Genomic DNA, 22752 nt, shown 5'->3' on the forward strand with positions numbered 1-22752 from the left:
TGACGTCTTCTTTAGCACTGACAGATAGAAAAGTGCATCCACATAAACAGGATGTATAATAATAATAATAATAATAATAATAATAATAATAATCAAACAATGATTTTCAGTTTTTCAGCCCTTTGTCTGGATGCTAATCCAGCTGTGCGTGTTTGTAATGACAGTAAATAAATGTCAGACTTACAGCTCCTGTTTTACTGCATTAAAGTGATCAGATGACTTCAGCGCTTTGACATGGTTGGTAGTGAAAGCAGGAAATGATAAATGTAGCACAGCAGCAGCGTTTAACACGTCTGAGCTGGAAACAGAAACTCTGGTATGAACAACAAAGTAATGGCAGATGTTTGTGTTTCAAACAGGAAACCAGCAGAAATAAATCACAACCTGCCAGAGATCATAGAGTTTCCAAGTTTAACCTGAACACAGCACACACTGCTTCGATGGTCCTACTGTCCTGAAACGCCTCTCTGTGTTTCCTTCCCGCTCAAAGTTTACTTTCTGTTTCTTAAACGTCATTAAGTGGAGCTTGTTGTTGGTGTGTTTGAAGAAACTGTAAGTTTGCTTTGTTTCCTCCTTTAACAGTTTGTCTTTAGGAACTTGTGTTTAGTTTTCTTCACGATGATGTTTCATACGTTCCTTTTCAGTTTCATGTTCAAACACATGTTTGATTTCTTCACACAACAAACTGTGTGTGTTTTTATTTTCGGTCTCTCCATTAAAGTCAGTGTGTAATGTTTTCCTGGCTAACGTCAGCTGTTTGCAGCTTAGTTCAGCACAAACAGCACAAATCTGCCACAGCAACAGACTCACAACTGGACCAACGAGGCCGAGTGTGTCCACCATTCTGAGCTACGTTTGTGTTTGTGTACTTGTAGGCTGTATCCCAATTTAGGCATACATACATACACATACACACACACATACACACACATATACATACACATATACACACACATACATGTATATATACACACGCATACACACACACACATACACACACACACACATACATGTATATATACACACGCATATACACACACACACACACACACACACACATACACACATATATACACACACACACATACACACACACACACACACACATATATATATATATACACACACACACACACACACACACATATATATACACACACATATATATACATATACATACATATATGTGTGTGAGATGAAGCACTGAGACGAAGCAGGAGAGAAGCAGCTGATATTTGGACAGCACACATGATGGAAAGGAGGATTTCAGTTGATTGTTTTAATGTATTTTCTGTACAGCACTTTGTTCCTGTGATGGGTATTTTAAAGTGCTTTATAAATAAAACTGGATTGGAACTGGATGTGCACATGAATGATTTGTGTTTCCTCTGCAGGTGAAGGTAGAAAGTGTGTGTGAGCTGAATTGAGCAGCATGGATCAGTGTGAGGACAGAGAGGAGGGAGTCCCTCCCTCTAAAAGCACTCTGTGTGGGGAACATGAGAGCCAGACCAAAGCTCAGAGGTGAGATGACCATCTCTAACTGTCCATGACTCTTCTCCATGTCACAGCTCAGCACTCACATCACTGCTCCATCATTATTCACAGGAACCAACGAGGAACTAAACGTAAACATGAACCTGAACCTGGACCCAGCTGTGTGTCCCTAAAGAGTGACGTGTCTAAGGATGTTGGTGTTAACTTTAAATCAGGCGTGTGTCATCCTGCAGAGAGGTAATGTGTGTGTAAATGTTGTTGTGACTCAGTGTTTGTGAATAAATCCTCCATCATGTTTAATGTCAGCTCTGTTTCACACACATTTCTATGTTTATATGTGCAGCGGTGTGTGTTGGAGTGTTTCCACAAACACAGCAGATACTCAGAGATTATTTTTAGGAAGGGGAGATGTTCTCAAACTCTCTGTCCTAAAACTCTTCACTCAGTCTGATCCCCACTTCCTGCTCCTCAGCAGTGCTGCCATGTTCATCAACCAGGACAGAAATGAACTGAACTGTTGTTTCCTCATCAACTTCTTTCTGTCTGCTGAATCTGTAGTGAATCAAAGTGAAACGTGTGTGAAAATGTTAATGATCCAGTTTGTTAGATGAACGTGTGAATGTTGCAGTGTGCTGTTAAACAGTAACACAGTAACTGTGACGTGTCCTGATCTGACAGTAGATCATGTTTGTGTTCTTGGTCACATCACACAGGTCAGCTGTTCACACAGAGTTCAGCTTTATAGGCTGGAACAGGTTGGAATATACAGATATATAAGATATAGTACAATTTTTAATTGTAACATACATAATGTTAGCTGCTAAATACAGTGATTTGCAAAAGTATTCGGCCCCCTTGAACTTTTCCACATTTTGTCACATTACAGCCACAAACATGAATCAATTTTATTGGAATTCCATGTGAAAGACCAATACAAAGTGGTGTACACGTGAGATGTGGAACAAAAATCATACATGATTCCAAACATTTTTTACAAATAAAAAACTGCAAAGTTTGGTGTGCGTAATTATTCAGCCCCCTTTGGTCTGAGTGCAGTCAGTTGCCCATAGACATTGCCTGATGAGTGCTAATGACTAAGTAGAGTGCACCTGTGTGTAATCTAATGTCAGTACAAATACAGCTGCTCTGTGACGGCGTCAGATGTTGTCTAAGAGAATATTGGGAGTAACAACACCATGAAGTCCAAAGAACACACCAGACAGGTCAGAGAAAGGGGGCTGAATACTTTTGCAAGCCACTGTAGTAAATGGACTGGGCTTATATATCATCAGTGAGGATCAATGAACTGACCTCACAGCCCATTGTTTATTCAGTGCTGCTAGTTTCAGTCATTGTGCAAATGTGCTGTTTATAAGGTTGGAAACCTGCAGTCAGCTGAGACTAAGGACCTTATGATGATCAAACGTTTCTTCCACTGAAAATGTCCAGACGAACAGAATCAACTTTTGGGAAATCTGAATATATTTGATATCCAACTACATTTTATTTGTTGTATATTTTATCCAACTTCCCTCATTATCACAGCACTTTTCTCTGTGTTAGTACTTTCTATCTAACATTGACACACATTGATACTCTGATGGTTGCATCAGAGAACAACTCGGGCAGATTTCAAGCATATTTGACATCCAAACTGGAGCAGACACGGATTGAAGCACCAACCTTCCCAGTAGTAGGGACCTGCTCTCTGACCTGCTGTGCCTCCTGAGCCACAGCCATCCTGACCAGTAGCACCAGTTGGTGCTGCATACAGACTAGAGAACATCAGAGTTCTTGGATTTTGGCTCACTCACACTGTGACTGCAGCATTAGGATCATTTGCTTAGTAAATCTACCCCATATCATCAAACAAAATCCATCTTTTTTCTTATATTTACCTGCTCTGTAATTTGTCCTTCTCCCTGTTTACGATTTCTCTGATTGCAGATAAAGTCCTTCAAACTATTAATTAATTATTAATTAAGGTTGAAATACAGCAAGCAGCAGCTGATCAGAAAGTAGTTTTTATTCCAGCAGTGTGACATTCAGAGTTCAGCTGCGAGTTTAACAAACTGTGGTTAACCTTCTGATAGATTTTGACTTTTTATTAACTTTACAATAATTTAATTTTGTTGTGTTTTTTCAGAGTGAGAAACACAACAAAGAAGTATCAGTAATCAGGATAACAGTGGGAGGACTCTGGAGTATAATTTGTATTATTGATCACTTTGAACTCTGACAGTGAAACTACAAATACAGATGCAACAAGGGAAGCAGGAAAAGTGTGTGTGTGTGTGTGTGTGTGTGTGTGTGTGTGTGTGTGTGTGTGTGTGTGTGTGTATTTGTACAATAACAACTAATTCTTCATGGTTCCTCCACAGAGTGGAGCAGCAGTGCTCAGAGGTTCCCAGTGGTCAGTCTGCCCAGCAGCATCAAACACAGCTGGACTCCATATTTATGGTCTGTACATGTACAACAACTACTTTTACATCTATTCTGTTCACAGTCATCTCCATGCTGCTCTTTGTAGACCAGTGGATCGTCAGTGTGTCCAACATGGATCTGATGTTTGGCTCCATGATTTCAGTCTGATTGGCTCATTCATAAATATTCTGTTCCAGCTGCTGGAGGACAACATCATCACTTTTGTGAAGAACGAGCTGAAGAAGATCCAGAAGGCTCTGAGTCCAGATTACCCAGAATCCTTAGAGACTCAAAGGCAGGATGATGAGCAGAGGAGCAGCAGACAGGCATTTATAACGATCACACTGAACTTCCTGAGGAGACTGAAGCAGGAGGAGCTGGCTCATCGTCTGCAGAGCAGTAAGAGGATTTCTAAAAAGATTTAAGCTGCTGAAAACTGAAACCATTCAACTAATGTCTCAAGCGACAGATTTACTTGAATGCTTTGATTTCTTGTGGTGTATTAAAATTGTAATGGCCATTTGTGAGAATATGAACTGATTGTTGAAGTCGTATTTGTATTATTGTTGTTCAGAACTTGCTGCAGTTTGTCATCGTAACCTTAAATCTGCTCTGAAGAAGAAGTTCCAGTGTGTGTTTGAGGGCATCGCTAAAGCAGGAAACCCAACCCTTCTCAATCAGATCTACACAGAGCTCTACATCACAGAGGGAGGGACTGCAGAGGTCAATGATGAACATGAGGTCAGACAGATTGAAACAGCATCCAGGAAACAAGACAGACTAGAAACAACAATCAGACAAGAAGACATCTTTAAAGCCTCACCTGGAAGAGACGAACCAATCAGAACAGTGCTGACAAAGGGAGTGGCTGGCATTGGGAAAACAGTCTTAACACAGAAATACAGCCTGGACTGGGCTGAAGACAAAGCCAACCAGGACATCCAGTTCATATTTCCATTCACTTTCAGAGAGCTGAATGTGCTGAAAGAGGAAAAGTTCAGCTTGGTGGGACTTGTTCATCACTTCTTTACTGAAACCAAAGAAGCAGGAATCTGCAGCTTTGAATACTTCCAGGTTGTGTTCATCTTTGATGGTCTGGATGAGTGTCGACTTCCTCTGGACTTCCACAAAACTACAATCCTAACTGACCCTAGAAAGTCCACCTCAGTGGATGTGCTGCTGATAAACCTCATCAGGGGGAAACTGCTTCCCTCTGCTCGCCTCTGGATAACCACACGACCTGCAGCAGCCAATCAGATCCCTCCTAAATGTGTTTCTATGGTGACAGAGGTCAGAGGGTTCACTGACCCACAGAAGGAGGAGTACTTCAGGAAGAGATTCAGAGATGAGGAGCAGGCCAGCAGGATCATCTCCCACATCAAGACATCACGAAGCCTCCACATCATGTGTCACATCCCAGTCTTCTGCTGGATCACTGCTACAGTTCTGGAGGATGTGCTGGAAACCAGAGAGGGAGGACAGCTGCCCAAGACCCTGACTGAGATGTACATCCACTTCCTGGTGGTTCAGGCCAAAGTGAAGAAGGTCAAGTATGATGGAGGAGCTGAGACAGATCCACACTGGAGTCCAGAGAGCATGAAGATGATGGAGTCTCTGGGAAAACTGGCTTTTGATCAGCTGCAGAAAGGAAACCTGATCTTCTATGAATCAGACCTGACAGAGTGTGGCATCGATATCACAGCAGCCTCAGTGTACTCAGGAGTGTTCACACAGATCTTTAAAGAGGAGAGAGGACTGTACCAGGACAAGGTGTTCTGCTTCATCCATCTGAGTGTTCAGGAGTTTCTGGCTGCTCTTCATGTCCATCTGACCTTCATCAACTCTGGACTCAATCTGCTGGAAGAACAACAAATAATCTCCATGTGGTCTGACACAAGAGAATCTGCAGAGGAACACTTCTACCAAAATGCTGTGAACAAGGTCTTACAGAGTCCAAATGGACACCTGGACTTGTTCCTCCGCTTCCTCCTGGGTCTTTCACTGCAGACCAATCAGACTCTCCTACGAGGTCTGCTGACACAGACAGGAAGTATCTCACTGACCAATCAGACTCTCCTACGAGGTCTGCTGACACAGATAGGAAGTATCTCACAGATCAATCAGACTCTCCTACGAGGTCTGCTGACACAGACAGGAAGTATCTCACTGACCAATCAGACTCTCCTACAAGGTCTGCTGACACAGACAGGAAGTAGCTCACAGACCAATCAGGAAACAGTTCAGTACATCAAGAAGAAGCTCAGTGAGAATCTGTCTGCAGAGAAAAGCATCAATCTGTTCCACTGTCTGAATGAACTGAATGATCGTTCTCTAGTGGAGGAGATCCAACAGTCCCTGAGATCAGGAAGTCTCTCCACAGATAAACTGTCTCCTGCTGAGTGGTCAGCTCTGGTCTTCATCTTACTGTCATCAGAAAAAGATCTGGATGTGTTTGACCTGCAGAAATATTCTGCTTCAGAGGAGGCTCTTCTGAGGCTGCTGCCAGTGGTCAAAGCCTCCAACAAAGCTCTGTGAGTAAATATGTGATCATACCTTTATTTATAACATAAACAGTGCAATGTGTGATGGGCGCTTAAAAACTTGGTGGCTGTGGCTCAGGTGGTAGAGGAGATTAGCTACTGATTGAAAGGTTGGTGATCCTTGGCTTCCCCGGTCTGCATGCCAAATATCCTTGGGCAAGATATGAACCCCAAGTTGCCCTCTGATGCGTTCACCGGAGTATGAATGTTGATTAGTTTGCACTTGAGTCTAGAAGTGGGTGTGAATGGGTGAATGAGGCATGTTGTATACAGCTTTTTTCCAGGAGAGTAGAAAAGCACTATATAAGAATCAGTCCATTTACCATTCAAACACATTTAATTAAATGATCATCAGCACTAAATAAACTCGAGTTTATTTAATGTTTGATAGCAGCAGTAAATGTCAGAGTATCCTAAATATTTCTGGGTGTCAGCTTTTATCAAATTCATATCCAGAATCATCCAGTAAGTAAACATTATTTATACGGCACCTTTCACAGGTCAAAAACCACAAAGTGCTTTACAGTAGAAACAGACAATAAAAAACACAGAAGATAAAAACATAAAACAGCAAACATTTAATGTCATACAGGCCGCCCTGGGGCGCACTGAGATAGGCGAGGCTGCCGGACACTGGCGCCACCGGGCCCTCTGACCACCACCAGTAGGCAAACATGGGGTTAGTATCTTGTCCAAGGATATTTGGCATGCAGCCTATACATACAGGGCTCTAAAAGTAAGGACTGAAATTTTAAATGAATTCTAAAATGAACTGGTTACCAGTGTAAAGAAATTAAAACTGGAGTAATGTCCAGTCTATTTCATGTGCTAGTTAAAAGCCTAGCAGCATCACTGTCTAAAGACATTCAAAGACTGTGATGGACCCATAGGTGATAACCATCAAATCCCTCATTCCTCCTCTGGTCTTATTGCTCTGCATCAGTGCACTGCTCAGCAGCTCAGATGAGCTCACTTCTATATGTTACAATCAGCCTCACCGGTACAGTTCCCAAGATCTGCAGCTGCTGGCAGATTCAATCATATTCGTCGCGTTTCTTCAGGTTGCCTGTTGCCTGATCTATTTCCTTTTTTTTCAATCTGTCCTTTGTCATGCACTTTGATTTCTGACTGTTGTTAAATACCCTGATTCTCTGATCTTCGGGCTGAAGGAAAAACAACAATTGGTGTTTAATGCTCAATCAACAATAAATTTCTCTTTATTCCATACCACACTTTGAGCATTACAAACGTCCGGACGGGAGATAACGATGGGAGGGTTTTCTGCCAGATCTCGAAGTGTCTGACTGTTTCTCACATTCTTAAAGCTTCAGCCCCCCTCCAAACTAAGCATTCACCTTCTTTCTGTCTCTCAGTTATGACCTTGGCTACCTGTGGATAATGTTTTGTTCTTTTTAATCAGACAAATTAGGCCACAATTTTTTGCAACCAGTATTTCTTATAAATCAGCAGTATAATGCATCATAAAACAGTGTAATATCCCATTCCTGTTTTTTCTCAGAATAAACAATCAATTTTATTACATGTACTTGGGGATTTTCATAGCGCAGCATCCAACATCAAAATCCACTTGGGCAGTTCCAGCAGCAGACACTGACACACAGAAATCAACAACCTCTGTTTTCTCAAAACTAGGTGCCTGCTGGTCCCTCTCTAGTCTAAACAACAGTGTTTCAGTAACTTTCCACTAAAAGTTGGTCCCCTGTTATCTACTTTCTCCCAGGCAAGCGTCAAAGTCTACAGCATTTTACCCCCCAAGGACACTTAGTCTAATGCCTTTATTTTCAGGGCCGTGTCCACTTCATACTACAGTATATGGTTATATGGCATTTTAGTTAATATAAAGCATAGAATTGAGGCACGTCAAATAATTCCATCCCAATACTGTGCACAGTCTGTGAACCATGACAGTTTGTGACAGAATACAATGATCAGTGAGGACCGGAGGACAATGACATTTACACTGTGCAGAATGAGACTTGAGATTTTATCTCACTGCTTTGTGGACAACTCTGATGGAAGGACTAATTTGCTATATATGCTCTAGTAGAAATAATTTCCATTAAAGTTCAATGGTTTAGTCTTCCAGAATCTCTCAATCATATCTTGACCTTATCCTGGAGTAACTAGTCCTCACTCGCCAGGATCTGAGCCAACCTTCCCTCTCATTGCTGAATGCGTACACACTTGCTTATCACCTGTTCACAGAATGAGGAGTCATCTTCCCCTAACCTTCCAGTATCCATCTTTAAAAGGAAGTATATCTGTTATTCTACTTCACCTCAGCAGTGCAATCAGTCAGCTCCCTCACTTATCACTGCAGCTCAGCTCACCTGCTTCATCAGTGTCTCACCTCTTTACCTTTGGTACTGCTCAGACCCACTGGGGGTAATGGAAACCTGGGGTGGGCAGTTTATTTGAAAATTAGTCAAAACCAACATTCAGAACATCTAATTGATGCAATCTGAGACTTTTTAAAAATTAGTGTTCTTTCTAAGGTGCAGGCTGTTTGAAAATACTCCCATTTGAGGAATCCAGCACATTAAAGCGCTATACAAATACAGGCCATTTACCATTTACAACAGGGTGCTAGATGCTAGCAGGCAGCTAGCAAAGGAACAGTTCTGTAAAATCCTATAAAAAAAATTTTTTCAAACGCTAATAAAAACATTGTTAAGGACAACAAGTTCCAATTTCTGAATGACATAATCCCAGTTCAGGGTTGTGAGGGGGGCGGAGCCTATCCCAGTTGGCTAACACAGAGAGTCAGAGAATCATTCACAGTCACACCTATAGACAGTTTAGGTTCACTAATTAACCAAACCTCACCTGTACTATTTTTACTCTTTATCGTACTGCATTAACACAAACATTTCCCTTGTGGGACGAATAAAGTATCTAACCCCATTAACTGCATGTCTTTGGAATCTGGGAGGAAGCAGGCCAGGTCGTGGATTTGGACCCAGAAACCTTTTTGCTGTGAGGCAATGGTGCTAAACACTGTTCCACCGTATAATTACAATAATGCAAAATAAAATAACTAGATGACTTTTATGCTGGATTGAGCAACTGCTATTTGTACCATTAAAAAGAAAAATATCAGTAAATGGTCCTATCTGAATAGACCAAAAATGTTGTTTTCAGGTGGTATTCTAATTATGACAGAGAAAAATGTTGTTCAATATAGTGCTGTGCGATATGACCAAAATCTCATATCCCGATATAAGACATCTATCGTCCCGATGGTATAAATCACAAAAATTGAACATTTTCTGTAAATTCTGTGAATCTCGGACAGCTCGATTTGTGTGAAGTGTTTCCAGCTGGGTGTCATGTACCTGGAGTCGAGTGTTTTGATCGATGCATGAAACGATACATTTTAGACATAGGTTTTACTGGCCGCCATTTTCTTTGTGAGTATTTATTGCAGGGCGTGCGGCACGGAAAAGCCTGTTCTAACGTTTGAGTCTATTTTTTAGCACCTGACAGCTCTTATATGCTTCTCATCTGTAAATATATTCTGCATACTTTTTCACGTGATTCAGTTTATTTTGAAAAGTCTCAACAGGATCTTGAGCTTTATTGTGAAAGCTTTATGTGGAAAATAAACAAGCAGATACGCAATGGTTTTACTGTCATTGTTGCTAACGACAACGCATAAAAACAGGCGCTTGTCCGTCCGTAGTGTGGTTATGTTAAATATAAAAGAAAGAAATTAATATAGCCACCACAGTGACCATGCAAACCATAAAAAAATATTTTCCGTATATCGTCATCTGATATAAATCGTTATATCCAACATCCCTAGTTTAATATATGCTTTTATCTTTAAATGGTCTGTATTTATATAGCACTTTAACAGTCCCTAAGGACCCCAAAGCGCTTTACATATCCAGTCATTCACCCATTCACACACACATTCACACACTGGTGATGGCAAGCCACATTGTAGCCACAGCCACCCTGGGGCGCACTGACAGAGGCGAGGCTGTCGAACACTGGTGCCACCGGGCCCTCTGACCACCACCAGTAGGCAACGGGTGAAGTGTCTTGCCCAAGGACACAGCGACCGAGACTGTCCAAGCTGGGGCTCGAACCGGCAACCTTCCGATTACAAGGCGAACTCCCAACTCTTGAGCCACGATCGCCCCAATTAAATTTATTTAAAGAAAATTAACCCTTTCATGTATGAATTATCACAACGTCAATCAGGATTTTTTTCTGAAGTATTTATAGTGTTCTTTAGGAATGTAAAGATGAATAAAAATACTTAAGAAAAAAAATCCTGATTGAGGTTACATGACAGGGTTACATAACAAAAATTACAATGAACCATGTCATACATCTATAGTAACATTAAACGGCCAGTGGGTGGCAGGGTATGGAGTGACACATCAGTGTCCAATGTAGTGGTTTATGTGCAAGTATACCATCAACACTCACACAAATACAAGAAAACAGCCTTTAAATAGCTGTCCACTGTAGTGACCACTATTTGTGAAAGGGTTAAAATAATATTGTCAAATATGATCAAAAGTGTGAACAAACATGCTGGAAGTAGGTTGATAGGCTATTTTTCACAAAAAAAATCTATATATCTTGAAAATGATTTGAAATATGAAGCCAAAATCACACACCACCATGCAATTTAAATTGGACATAGTTGAGTAGAAAGCCCATGATAATTTGAGATGCAGACACCCACAAATGAAACAGATGAACCGTGAGAGGCTGCAGTAAGGTTCATTTTGTGATCAGTAATTACTATTTAGAACAATAACAGATATTTATTTTGGGCAACTGATGAACAGCCGTGTATGGATGTGCCAGCAGGTACTAAACCAGTGTCAGTAAATCTACCAGCTCTTCACTTGTTTCTATTTACCAGTATGTTAACCTTAAACAGTAATGCTGAACACAATTTTTTTTCCTTTTGCCTTAGGCTGAGTGTGCCTTATCTCTCAGAGAGAGGCTGTGAAGCTCTGTCCTCAGTTCTCAGCTCCCAGTCTTCTAGTCTAAGAGAGTTGGACCTGAGTGTCAACAACCTGCAGGATTCAGGAGTGAAGCTTCTTTCTACCGGCCTGACAATTCCATGTTGTAAACTGAATACGCTCAGGTGAGATTAAGTGATGTTGTGTTTTTGATCAAATTAGCAGAATTAACTGATAAAAATGTTCTACTTAAATAAAGAACGAAACAAAATAAATATTTTTTAATCAAAGTATAACATCAAGTCAGTTTATTATTTACTTTTAATTAATTAATTACTTATTGATCAATGTCAGCTGCTTTGGTGTTAATGCCCTGCCCTCACTGATGGGGACATGGAGCCCAGTTGGCATTTGCCCTAGAATTGATCCATCACTCTGAGTACCATTTTGATAAGTGTATTTTTGTTAATGGTGTCTTTAAGCTATTAAAGGTAATTTGTTGTTGTATCTTAGGAAGAAATGAATGATTCCTGAAAAAAATGAGTACCATTTTGATATTTTCTTTTTCTTTTGATCAGTGTATTTTAACCAGTGTCTGTCAGTGTCATCCATTTGTTGTATCTTAGTAAGGAATGTATTCCTGTAGAAACAGGATTGCATATTGCTAAATCTAACAACGCTTCAGTGCATCCTCACTACATTTTAACAACAGTATTTGTTTAATGTTTATCTTTCATTTTTCAGACTGAGTCACTGTCAGTTCTCGGAGAGAGGCTTTGAAGCTCTGTCCTCAGTCGTCAGCTCCCAGTCCTCTAGTCTGAGAGAGCTGGACCTGAGTAACTCTGACCTGCAGGATTCAGGAGTGAAGCTTCTCTCTGCTGGAGTGAAGAGTCCACACTGTAAAATGGAAACTCTCAGGTCAGGATTTAAATTTTTTCACTGCTAATCATTTCAAACCTGATTTATATTAATGCAAAACAGTAACTTTACATAGAAATGTCTGAATGTAAATCATTGATTATTGATATTTGTTCACCTTATGTTTTCATTTGCAGTAAAATGTTCAATCTGTATGGAATGCAGGGATAACTCTTTTTGAACTGTTTTATGTTTGGACATTGCTTTAATACCATATTCAGACTGTTCCACAGTTTCACTCCATGAACAGAAAACCAAAAGCTTTTTCTTGTAGTACGTTCCTTCCCTGTTTTAAAGTTACAAAAACCCCTTAAGTTATAACTTCCTTCTTTCAAAAAAACATACTCTGAATAATACCTGGCAGTTCTTTATTGGCCCATCTCTTTATGACACATTTAATTAGTTATTGACACACTGAATTAATTATTTATTTATTTAGCATTTTAATTAATTATTGCCACATTTTGTAAATTATTTAATGGTGTATTTTATTAATTCATTTTGGCACTTTTGTCCCTTTCAGCTCTTATCATGAAATCATTTTTTCTATCAGCCGCACCCATCAAACTCAGGGGGCAGGTTTAATGCTGATCGAGTCAAAACCATTGCTTTGGCCTGGTGGCCATTGCTTTTATAAGGCGTTTCTCCACACCAACAACTGGCATGTTGAAACTAGCAGAACTGTACTTTGAAAAACCCTGTTTATGTGTTAGTTTTTTAGCCGAGAATGTAGTGGTTTAATCTTCAGATATCTGGTTGGTTTGCCAAGATAGAGCCTCTTTGCAAAAGTGCTTCGATGATTTCGCAGATGTCTGCCCAGCCCAGTCTCCCTGCAAAGCGTGGGATAGACCTGCTCACCTCACAAGCAATGGAGCTGTTATTAGCGTAACTGTACAAAGGTTGTTCGACACTATGAAACAGACACAGACTTCATGATGTTCGGCTAATATTTTTATTGTGAATATTAATCATGAGGGTAAATGGCCCTGTACACCACGGAGCGAGGTCAGCATATCCACGATATCAGTTCACATTTTATTTCAGAAATTCAGTAATCAACATTCAACAATCAGTAACCAACATATAAACATCATCTGTGTAAAGATTCATGTTTCTAAAGTGAAACAGTGACAAAATACAGCACCTCTGGCCATGAATGAATCTTGTAAAATCGTTTGAGCCAATAGAATCATACTAACATGCCATGTTCACTTCAATTCAACCAATCAGAAGTCGCAAGGCCAAACCCCACATGGGCCCAAATTTACTGCATGTGGCATCTGTCTCCCTCTCCGTGAATCGCTACCTTATCGTGGTGGAGGGGTTTGTGTGTCACAGGGATCCCAGGGGCTATGTTGTCTGGGGCTTTTGCCCCTGGTAGGGTCTCCCATGGCAAATTGGTCCTGGGTGAGGACCAGACAAAGAGCGATTCAGAAGACCCGTATGAAAAGAACATCGAGGGAACAGTTTACCCTGCCCGGGATAGGGTTACCGGGGCCCGCCCTGGAGCCAGGCCCGGGAGGGTGCCCGAGGGCGGCGTCTGGTGGCCGGGCCTTAGTCCATGGGGCCCGGCCGAGCACAGCCCGAAGAGGAGACATGGGCCCATCCTCCCGCAGGCCCACCACACCGCAGGAGGCGCCATAGGGGTCGGGTGCATTGTGTGTCGGGCGGCGGCCAGGGAGCGGAGGCCCTGGCGGACCGATCCCGGCTGCCAAGACTGGCAATAGGGACATGGAATGTCACCTCTCTGGTGGGGAAGGAGCCTGAGTTAGTGCGTGAGGTTGAGAAGTACCGGCTAGATATAGTCGGGCTCACCTCACGCATGGCTTGGGCTCTGGAACTAGTCTCCTGGAGAGGGGCTGGACTCTGTCTCAGTCTGGAGTTGCCCCTGGTGAGGCGGCAGGCTGGGGTGGGTATTCTAATATCCCCCAGCTTGCTGCCGGTACGCTGGGGTTTTTCCGGTGGATGAGAGGGTTTGTTCCCTGCGCCTCAGGGTGGGGAACGGGTCCTGACTGTCATCTGCGCTTATGCGCCGAGTGGCAGTTCAGAGTACCCAGCCTTCTTAGAGTCCCTGGGGGTGCTGGAAGGTGCCCCACCTGGAGACTCTGTTGTCCTACTGGGAGACTTCAATGCTCACGTGGGTAACGACAGCGAGACCTGGAGGGGCGTGATTGGGAGGAACGGCCTCGCTGATCTGAACCCGAGTGGTGTTTTGTTATTGGACTTCTGTGCAAATCACAGTTTGGCCATAACGAACACCTTGTTCGAACATAAGAGTGTCCATAAGTGCACGTGGCACCAGGATGCTCTAGGCCGCAGGTCGATGATCGATTTTGTAATCGTATCACCAGACCTGCGACCATATGTTCTGGACACTCGGGTAAAGAGAGGGGCTGAGCTGTCAACTGATCACCACCTGGTGGTGAGTTGGATCAGGTGGCGGGGAGGATGCTGGACAGACCCGGTGCACCTAAAGCGCGTAGTGAGGGTGTGCTGGAAAGCGTCTAGCAGAGGCCCCAGTCCGCGAGATCTTCAACGCACACCTCGGTAGAGCTTCAACAACATTCCGAGGGAGACTGGGGACATTGAGTCCGAATGGACCATGTTCAGCGTCTCCATTGCCGAAGCTGCTGCATTGAGCTGCGGCCGCAAGGTGGTTGGTGCCTGCCGTGGTGGTAATCCCCGAACCAAATGGTGGACACCAGAGGTGAAGGGAGCCACCAGGCTGAAGAAGGAGTCCTATCGGGCTTGGTTAGCCTGTGGGACTCCAGAGGCAGCTGACCGGTATCGACAGGCCAAGTGGAATGCGGCTCGGGCAGTGGCTGAAGCAAAAACTCGGGTGTGGGAGGAGTTCGGAGAAGCCATGGAAAAAGACTTTCGGACTGCCTCGAAGAGATTCTGGCAAACCGTCAGGCGTCTCAGGTGGGGAAAGCGGTGCTCTACCTGCACTGTGTATAGTGCTGGCGGTGCGCTGCTGACGTCGACTGAGAAAATTGTCAGACGGTGGAAGGAATACTTCGAGGACCTCCTTAATCCCACTGACACATCTTCCAAGGAGGAAGAGTCTGGGGATGAGGGGAATGACCCGCCAATTTCTGGGGTCGAGGTCACTGAGGCAGTTAAACAACTCCTCGGTGGCAGAGCCCCTGGTGTTGATGAGGTCCGCCCCGAGTTCCTGAAGGCTCTGGACGTTGTAGGGCTGTCCTGGTTGACACGCCTCTACAATGTTGCGTGGAGATCAGGGGCAGTACCCTGGACTGGCAGACCGGGTGGTGGTCCCCATCTTTAAGAAGGGAGACCGGAGGGTGTGTTCCAACTACAGGGGATCACACTCCTCAGCCTCCCTGGGAAAGTCTATGCCAGGGTGCTGGAAAGGAGAGTTCGTCCTTTAGTCGAACCTCGGATACAGGAGGAACAATGCGGTTTTCGTCCTGGTCGCGGAACACTGGACCAGCTCTTTATCCTCTCGAGGATACTTGAGGGTGCATGGGAGTTTGCCCAACCAGTCTACATGTGTTTTGTGGACTTGGAGAAGGCATTCGACCGTGTCCCTCGGGGTGTCCTGTGGGAGGTGTTGCGGGAGTATGGGGTGTCTGGCCCATTGCTACGGGCCATTCGATCCCTATACAACCGTTGTAAGAGTTTGGTTCGCATTGCCGGCAATAAGTCGGACTCGTTTCCGGTGGGTGATGGGCTCCGCCAGGGCTGCCCTTTATCACCGATTCTGTTCATAATTTTTATGGACAGGATTTCTAGGCGCAGCCAAGTGGCGGAGGGCTTTCACTTCGGTGGCCTCAGAATCTCATCTCTGCTTTTTGCGGATGATGTGGTTCTGATGGCTTCATCGGTGGGGCCTCCAGCTCGCACTGGAGCGGTTCGCAGCGAGTGTGAAGCAGCGGGAATGAGGATCAGCACCTTCAAATCTGAGGCCATGGTTCTCAGCCGGAAAAGGGTGGAGTGCCCACTCCGGTCGGGATGAGTTCCTGCCCCAAGTGGAGGAGTTTAAGTATCTCGGGGTCTTGTTCGCGAGTGATGGGAGAAGGGAGCCGGAGATCGACAGGCGGATTGGTGCTGCGGCTGCAGTGATGCGGACGCTGCACCGGTCCGTCGTGGTGAAGAGGGAGCTGAGTGTAAAAGCGAAGCTCTCAATTTACCGGTCGATCTCTCGTCCCGACCCTCACCTATGGCCACGAGCTGTGGGTAGTGACCGAAAGAACGAGATTCCGGATACAAGCGGCAGAAATGAGCTTCCTCCGAAGGGTGGCTGGCCTCTCCCTTAGAGATAGGGTGAGAAGTTCGGCCATCCGGGAGGGGCTCAGAGTAGAGCCGCTGCTCCTCCACATCAAAAGGAGCCAGTTGAGGTGGTTCGGGCATCTGACAAGGATGCCCCCTGGGCGCCTCCTGGGTGAGGTGTTCGGGCATGTCCCACCGGGAGGAGGCCCAGGGCAGACCCAGGACGCTGGAGAGATTATATCTCTCGGCTGGCCTGGGAACGCCTTGGTGTTCCCCCGGATGAGCTGGAGGAGGTGGCTGGGGAGAGGGAGGTCTGGGCTTCTCTGCTTAGGCTGCTGCCCCCGCGACCCGACCTCGGATAAAGCGGATGAGGATGGATGGATGGCATCTGTCTCGTCACGTGTCCGTAGCTGGGCCTATAATGGCAGTTGTTGACGGATGTGGCTCTGATGCTGCTAGTTAGCTGTGGTAGGTGCTGAAAATCATGATGCTATCGGCAAAAATAACGGAGGAAATCGGGACGGTAACCCAGTTTCTGTCTTAGTACCGCTGTCTGTTTTTGTGGTCTTTGTTTGCGGTTCTTTCAGTGAATTTTAGTCAGAGTGTGGTGAAACTTGGTGTTTGGCATCGGTGATAGCTCTGGAAGCTAACTAGCCTTTCTTTAGCCGGTTACATGAAGTCTGGAGAATTTCTGGTTCGGTTTTGTTTGTTTAGCGGACTTTTGCGCATTTACTGCTCGTTTAATCATGGCTTGTTTCGTTGTGTTTGGTGGTTGTAGAAATGGTTTCTGTGAGACTTTAGCTGAGATTTCTGTGGATACCACACATGTCAGGACTTATATTTCTGACCCGTGTTATAACCAATTAAATGGGATCTCCTCCTTTTGCCCCCGGTACCAGGAGTGTGGGGCTCCAGGAAATTGTATTAAAGAAATTCAGCAGGAGCAAAGCAAAATCAAATGGTAAAAATCACAAAAAATAATGAAATGACTTTGATTATCTAACTAACCTACTCTGAGCTAATGTTAATTTAGTGGTGAGGAAAGGTTGGAGGTAGGATGAGCAGTCAGGCCTAAAGTTGCTCTTATCCCCATAATCTGTGTAGCTTTCACCTACATCCTGCACCACACACACACATCCAACGTCAGACTCTTTACAAAGTGAGGCCTGTTATTAAAATCACTGTTATTCTATTTTCTGATTCATTATAGTAGTTAACTTCAACATATTTATCTTTGTTTCTATTCAACATGCCAGAGTCACTGAGCATAATGAACCCCCAGTATAAGTTATATAAGTTGTGGTAACTGGAACATATTTATTTTTAATATGTTGGGTTGTATTTGATCAGTTTCAGGTGTTTGTGTAGCTGTTTTGACATCTGTCAAACACATATAAATCATAGTTCTTTCTTTAACAATTACAACACTCTCACCACATTTGTTAACAATTCTCTCAACAAATTTGATTTTCCTCGTTCTTTGTTATCCAGCTGAGACTTTGGGTATAAATGTGTCATAAACAGGAGAAAGCAGTGCAGGTTCAGTGTAATCAAACCTCAGACTGAGTTCAAAATCATCATCATCACCTGTCCCAGATACCTCATCAGCACTCAGAACCATGATGTGTTTACTCACATTTAAAAAGGTGGAGGTCAGTGTGAATGGACTGTTGTAATTGGTTTGAATGTGCCTCTATAAACATTTGCTCTTCATTATTGTGTTTTTCCTAATGAACAGAATATGAGACTTGATAAAATCATTCTGACTGTTGTTGGAGCAGGTTGGGCCCTGGGTTTGAGTCCCCCACTGTACCACAGTGGCTTCTAGCTTTGTTTCACAGTGTGTAGAACAACAAATAAAACCAAATCCCAAAAAGCTTCAAGTCAAAAACACATCAAACTTTGAGGGTTTTTCCCAAGGATGAGGAAGCAGACTCGGCCCCAAACAGCTGAATATATGGATGGTTACCACAGCAACCACAGCATTGTGCTCTCAGTATATTTAGTTGTATAAAGGTGTTTGTGGTGTGTTGCACTGAATAACTAAGCAGCTGAAACAGCCTCATGTATGTTGACACAGGGAGTAGATAGTGTGAGAACACTGTTCACAGCGGTCACAAATCTGGGAAATCTGGGGCATGGAGTCTAATAGACTAAGTTTCACCATCTGAGCGACATACGATGTGCTACCTTCCCCAATAAATCTGCAGCTGTGGTTTGGAAAGGACCCATCCTGCCCCCTGTGTATAGTCCCAGCAACACTCAAGCACATCTTGGTTGGTTGTTGGACTAGCCTTACTCAGGGCAGATACACATGGAGACACAACCAGGTTCTCATGTGTCTTGCCGAGAAAGTTGAGTGGAAAAGAAAATCCATTAACGCTCAACCTTTCACGAACCAAGAGGAGCGTCAGTTTTCATCAACTTTTGTCCGGGAAGGAGACAAGCCGAGGACGAGCCCCTCAACCCCAGACCTGGGCCCGCTGAAGGCCGCCAGGGATTGGCAGATGCAAGTGGACTTGGATCAGAGGCTAATTTTTCCCACAGAGATCGTAACAACAACTCTGCGACCAGACCTTGTCCTCTGGTCTAACTCCCGAAAACTTGGTACGTAAGTGAGCTGACGGTACCATGGGAGGAAGCATTTGAGCGTAAGGAGCTGCGGTATGCCAACTTGGCAGCTGAGGCAGAGGACAGAGGGTGGAAGATCAAGGTGTGCCCTGTGGAAGTGGGGTGCAGGGGCTTTGTTGCCAGTACAACAGCAAAACTGCTTAGAGAGATTGGGATCAGAGTGCAGGCGCAACGGCAGGCTATAAGAGAACTAGCTAACACTGTTGAGAGGACCAGTCACTGACTATGGTTGAAAAGGGCTGACATCACTTGGGCAGCTAAGGCAGTCAGCTAAGAGAAAAGAACTATTCCAATCTTCTCCCCTCTGCTCTTCTTCCCTTTTCTGGGAGGCAGAGGGGAGGTAGAGCATACACCCCGATCCGGCGGGGAGGTGTGGGAAGCCAGATCGGGCGCCCCCCTTCCGACTCTCCTCTCTGCTCTCTCCTATCTTGTCCCTCTTGTCTTACGTCTCTCTATCACCTTTTATATCCCTTTGAAGAAGTTAGGCTCCATAAATGCTAAAGAGGTAAGCATTATTTCTCAGTTGCAGTGAATATAAAATAAGATAACACAAGATAACCTTTATTAGTCCCACACGTGGGAAATTTGGGTTAGGCTGCCAAACTTTGCCAGCGCCATTTTACCCTTCCAGCCATACATACATTACAACACATCACATGGGGAATACAGGTCAGAGGGGTATAGCAATGGAAAATGCACCCCGGTGTCTAGTGATAATCACCGAAACATCCATGCTCCACTACTGATGATGTGTCCCAAATTTTAAAATGATAATCTAGATCAGATCTCTAATCCGTAAACCTAGGGTTAACCCTAACCTAGCAATGCAGGGATCATGGACTGTAACATCTAGTCTTTTTAACTGAAACAGCTCACTGCTTTTTTTTTTTTTTTTTTTTTTTTTTTTTTTAACCTGTCCCGTTTGGTTCTTTTGCCATCAGAATTATTGTCTAAAGGCGAAGAAAGATGCCCAACGGATTTACTTTACCCAGTATGAACCTTCCAGATCCCTCAGGTCATCTGGATCCGGTCTGTTATCAGTCCCCAGAGTCAGAACCAGACACGGAGAAGCTGCATTCAGCTTTTATGCTCCTTATATCTGGAACAAACTCCCAGAAAGCCTCAGATCAGCTGAAACACTCAGTTTATTTAAATCCAGGTTGAAGACTCACCTATTCTCAGCTGCATTTGAATAAAGCACCAAATCCACTCTTAAGTTTAAATTTCAAAACCTACTTTTTAACTACTGATTTTATCTACTGTTTTGATATTTGATTTTATATACTGTTTTGTTTGTTTGTTTGTTTGTTTGTTTGTTTGTTTGCTTGCTTGTTTTAATCAAATTTAAATCATGCTTTTTATTTGTTTTTGTTTTTAATGTCTCTGTAAAGCACTTTGAATCACCTTGTTGTTGAATTGTGCTATATAAATAAACTTGCCTTGCCTTGCCTTGCCTTGCTGTGTTTACTGTAATAAGCACACGTGTTTACAGCTGTTTGTTGACCTCATGTTTTGCTCCCAGCCATGAAACTTTGGATGTATTATGTTGATTTTGAGGTTTTCTGGGAGTTTGTGTCATGAGGCTTGTTCTACACACTGTCAATCAAAGCTACAAGCTGCCATGGCACTAGCTTTGATTTGGAATCACTTTGAAAAAGATAAATTTCCATGAAAAGACTAAATGTGTTTTCTTTTTAAACAAAGTTTGTCCCATTTTCACAGGCTCATTCTGACCAATCAGAAGCCTCCATTTCACGCACATCTTTAAGTCGTCCTGTGCTGAACATCTTCTGAACCATGAAGAAACTTTCCTGAACTTTATCTTCTAACACTGGCCTGATGTTTCACTGTCAGTCTGGAGTTTGGCTCATAGTGAACCTGCACAAGTCCTGTTGGATTTGACAGACTCACAATAGAAGCGTCAGTGGAAATCAAAAAGGAAAATAGAGCCCGGAATCAATCAATGTGTTTTTCTACCTTTCCTTTTTATAGGATCAATATTTTCTGTATTTCTAAACACAGTGTGTAAGTAACAGCTGACAGTGAGGATGATATCCCTGAATGCAGTAAATCCTATTTTCTGTTGAAAGTAGAAAAAAAGTAGAGTGCAGACAGAGCTGAAAACTGGTGCCTGTTTGATTTAGTCCTTGAAGCAGAGGTGGTGTTTTTACTGAGATCTTCTGATGATGTTACAGACAGTGTGTGGCTCTCTCTCTGCTGATAGGACTGAATGTGTGTGGAATAAACTGAAGCAGTGCTATAAAAACATCATTCAGTCATTACAAGGCCCAGTCCAAAAGACCAGCCAATCAAAAACTGGAATTCCTGAGCCTGGCAATGCCTGGAAGCAGCAGGTATGCCACCTGTTGCAGCTGAGGTCATGTGATCTGAGTGTTTGAACCACGTGTTGGAGCAGCATTTCCAAACATCTGCGCTTCAGAAGCTCCAAAGTGTGGAAACTTCAGTGGTGGAGCATCTCATCCCTATTTAAGAGATCTTCTTGGCGCTGCAAAGCTAAACTTGAAAAATAGCACCATAGTTTGTGAATCCCAACCAATCAGAGCACTCCTTCTGTCACTTCACATGACTCGTGTGTTTTCCCCTTTGATTAGCACCCAAAGAACTAAAGAAAGGCTAAAAGAATGTTCAGCCAAACAAATCCCTCATAGGAACAGGAAGTCTAGAGAGGAAATGGAGCAGAGAAGTAGAATCACCAGTTTAAATGTCTGAGCTTTAAACTGGTGACCCTCTAAAAAGGCTTTTATTGACTGTTTTCATTTTCTTTACAGCGTTTTTCACCGTTTAAACTGTTTAATATCAGATTTAGAAATAACTTTTGGATAGTTTTTCTACATTTCCACTAAAATGTGACACAAATAATGACTTTCTGACTTTACTTTGGACTAATCTAATGACTCAGCCTGGCTATGTTGGACTTGGTGTGGAACCAGCTCCCAGTTTGAGTTCAGGAGACCCAGACACCCTCTCTACTTTAAAGATCAGCTTCAAAGTTTCGTTTTTGATTAAGCTTATAGTCCGAGCTGGATCAGGTGACCCTGAACCATCCCTTAGTTATGCTGCTATAGGCTCAGGCTGTTGGTGGACTTCCCATAATGCCCCGCTTTCTTCTCCACTCCCCTTTTTTCACTCCTGATGCTTTTATATGTCACTACTGCATGTCCTTAACTTTTGTCTTCTCTCGCCTTAGTTTGTGTTTTGTTCTTGTCTCTCTGAGCTGATCTCTTCTCTTTCCCCTCACCCTGCAACCAGTCATGGTAGATGCTCCTCCTGGAGCCTGTTTTCACTGGGAGGATCTTTGTGTCAAAGGGAGTTCTTCCTTCCCACCATCACCAAGTGCTGCTCACAGTGGATTGTCTGACGGTTGGGGCTTTCTCTCTAATATTGGAGGCTGTTACCTTACACTGTTAAACAGCTTCAGATGACTGTTGTCTGTTGGGAATTGTCACTTATAAATAAAGTTACATTGAATGGATGTAAATGGAGAGATTTTATTGTATGTGATAAAGAGAAAATGATTGTTGACAGATGGATTGTTGTTTTGT

At 43.4% G+C, this 22752-nt stretch overlaps 1 long non-coding RNA gene across 1 annotated transcript; it reads left to right on the forward strand.

Moving 5' to 3' along the window:
* The first annotated feature begins 1474 nt into the window (after positions 1–1474).
* Positions 1475–2003, forward strand: LOC120438033. The gene is made up of 2 exons (XR_005611609.1): positions 1475–1521; positions 1606–2003. It is a non-coding gene; the product is annotated as an uncharacterized LOC120438033 (long non-coding RNA).
* The last annotated feature ends 20749 nt before the right edge of the window (positions 2004–22752 follow it).

Source organism: Oreochromis aureus, linkage group 3 (genome assembly GCF_013358895.1).
Source record: "Oreochromis aureus strain Israel breed Guangdong linkage group 3, ZZ_aureus, whole genome shotgun sequence".
NCBI lineage: Eukaryota > Metazoa > Chordata > Actinopteri > Cichliformes > Cichlidae > Oreochromis > Oreochromis aureus.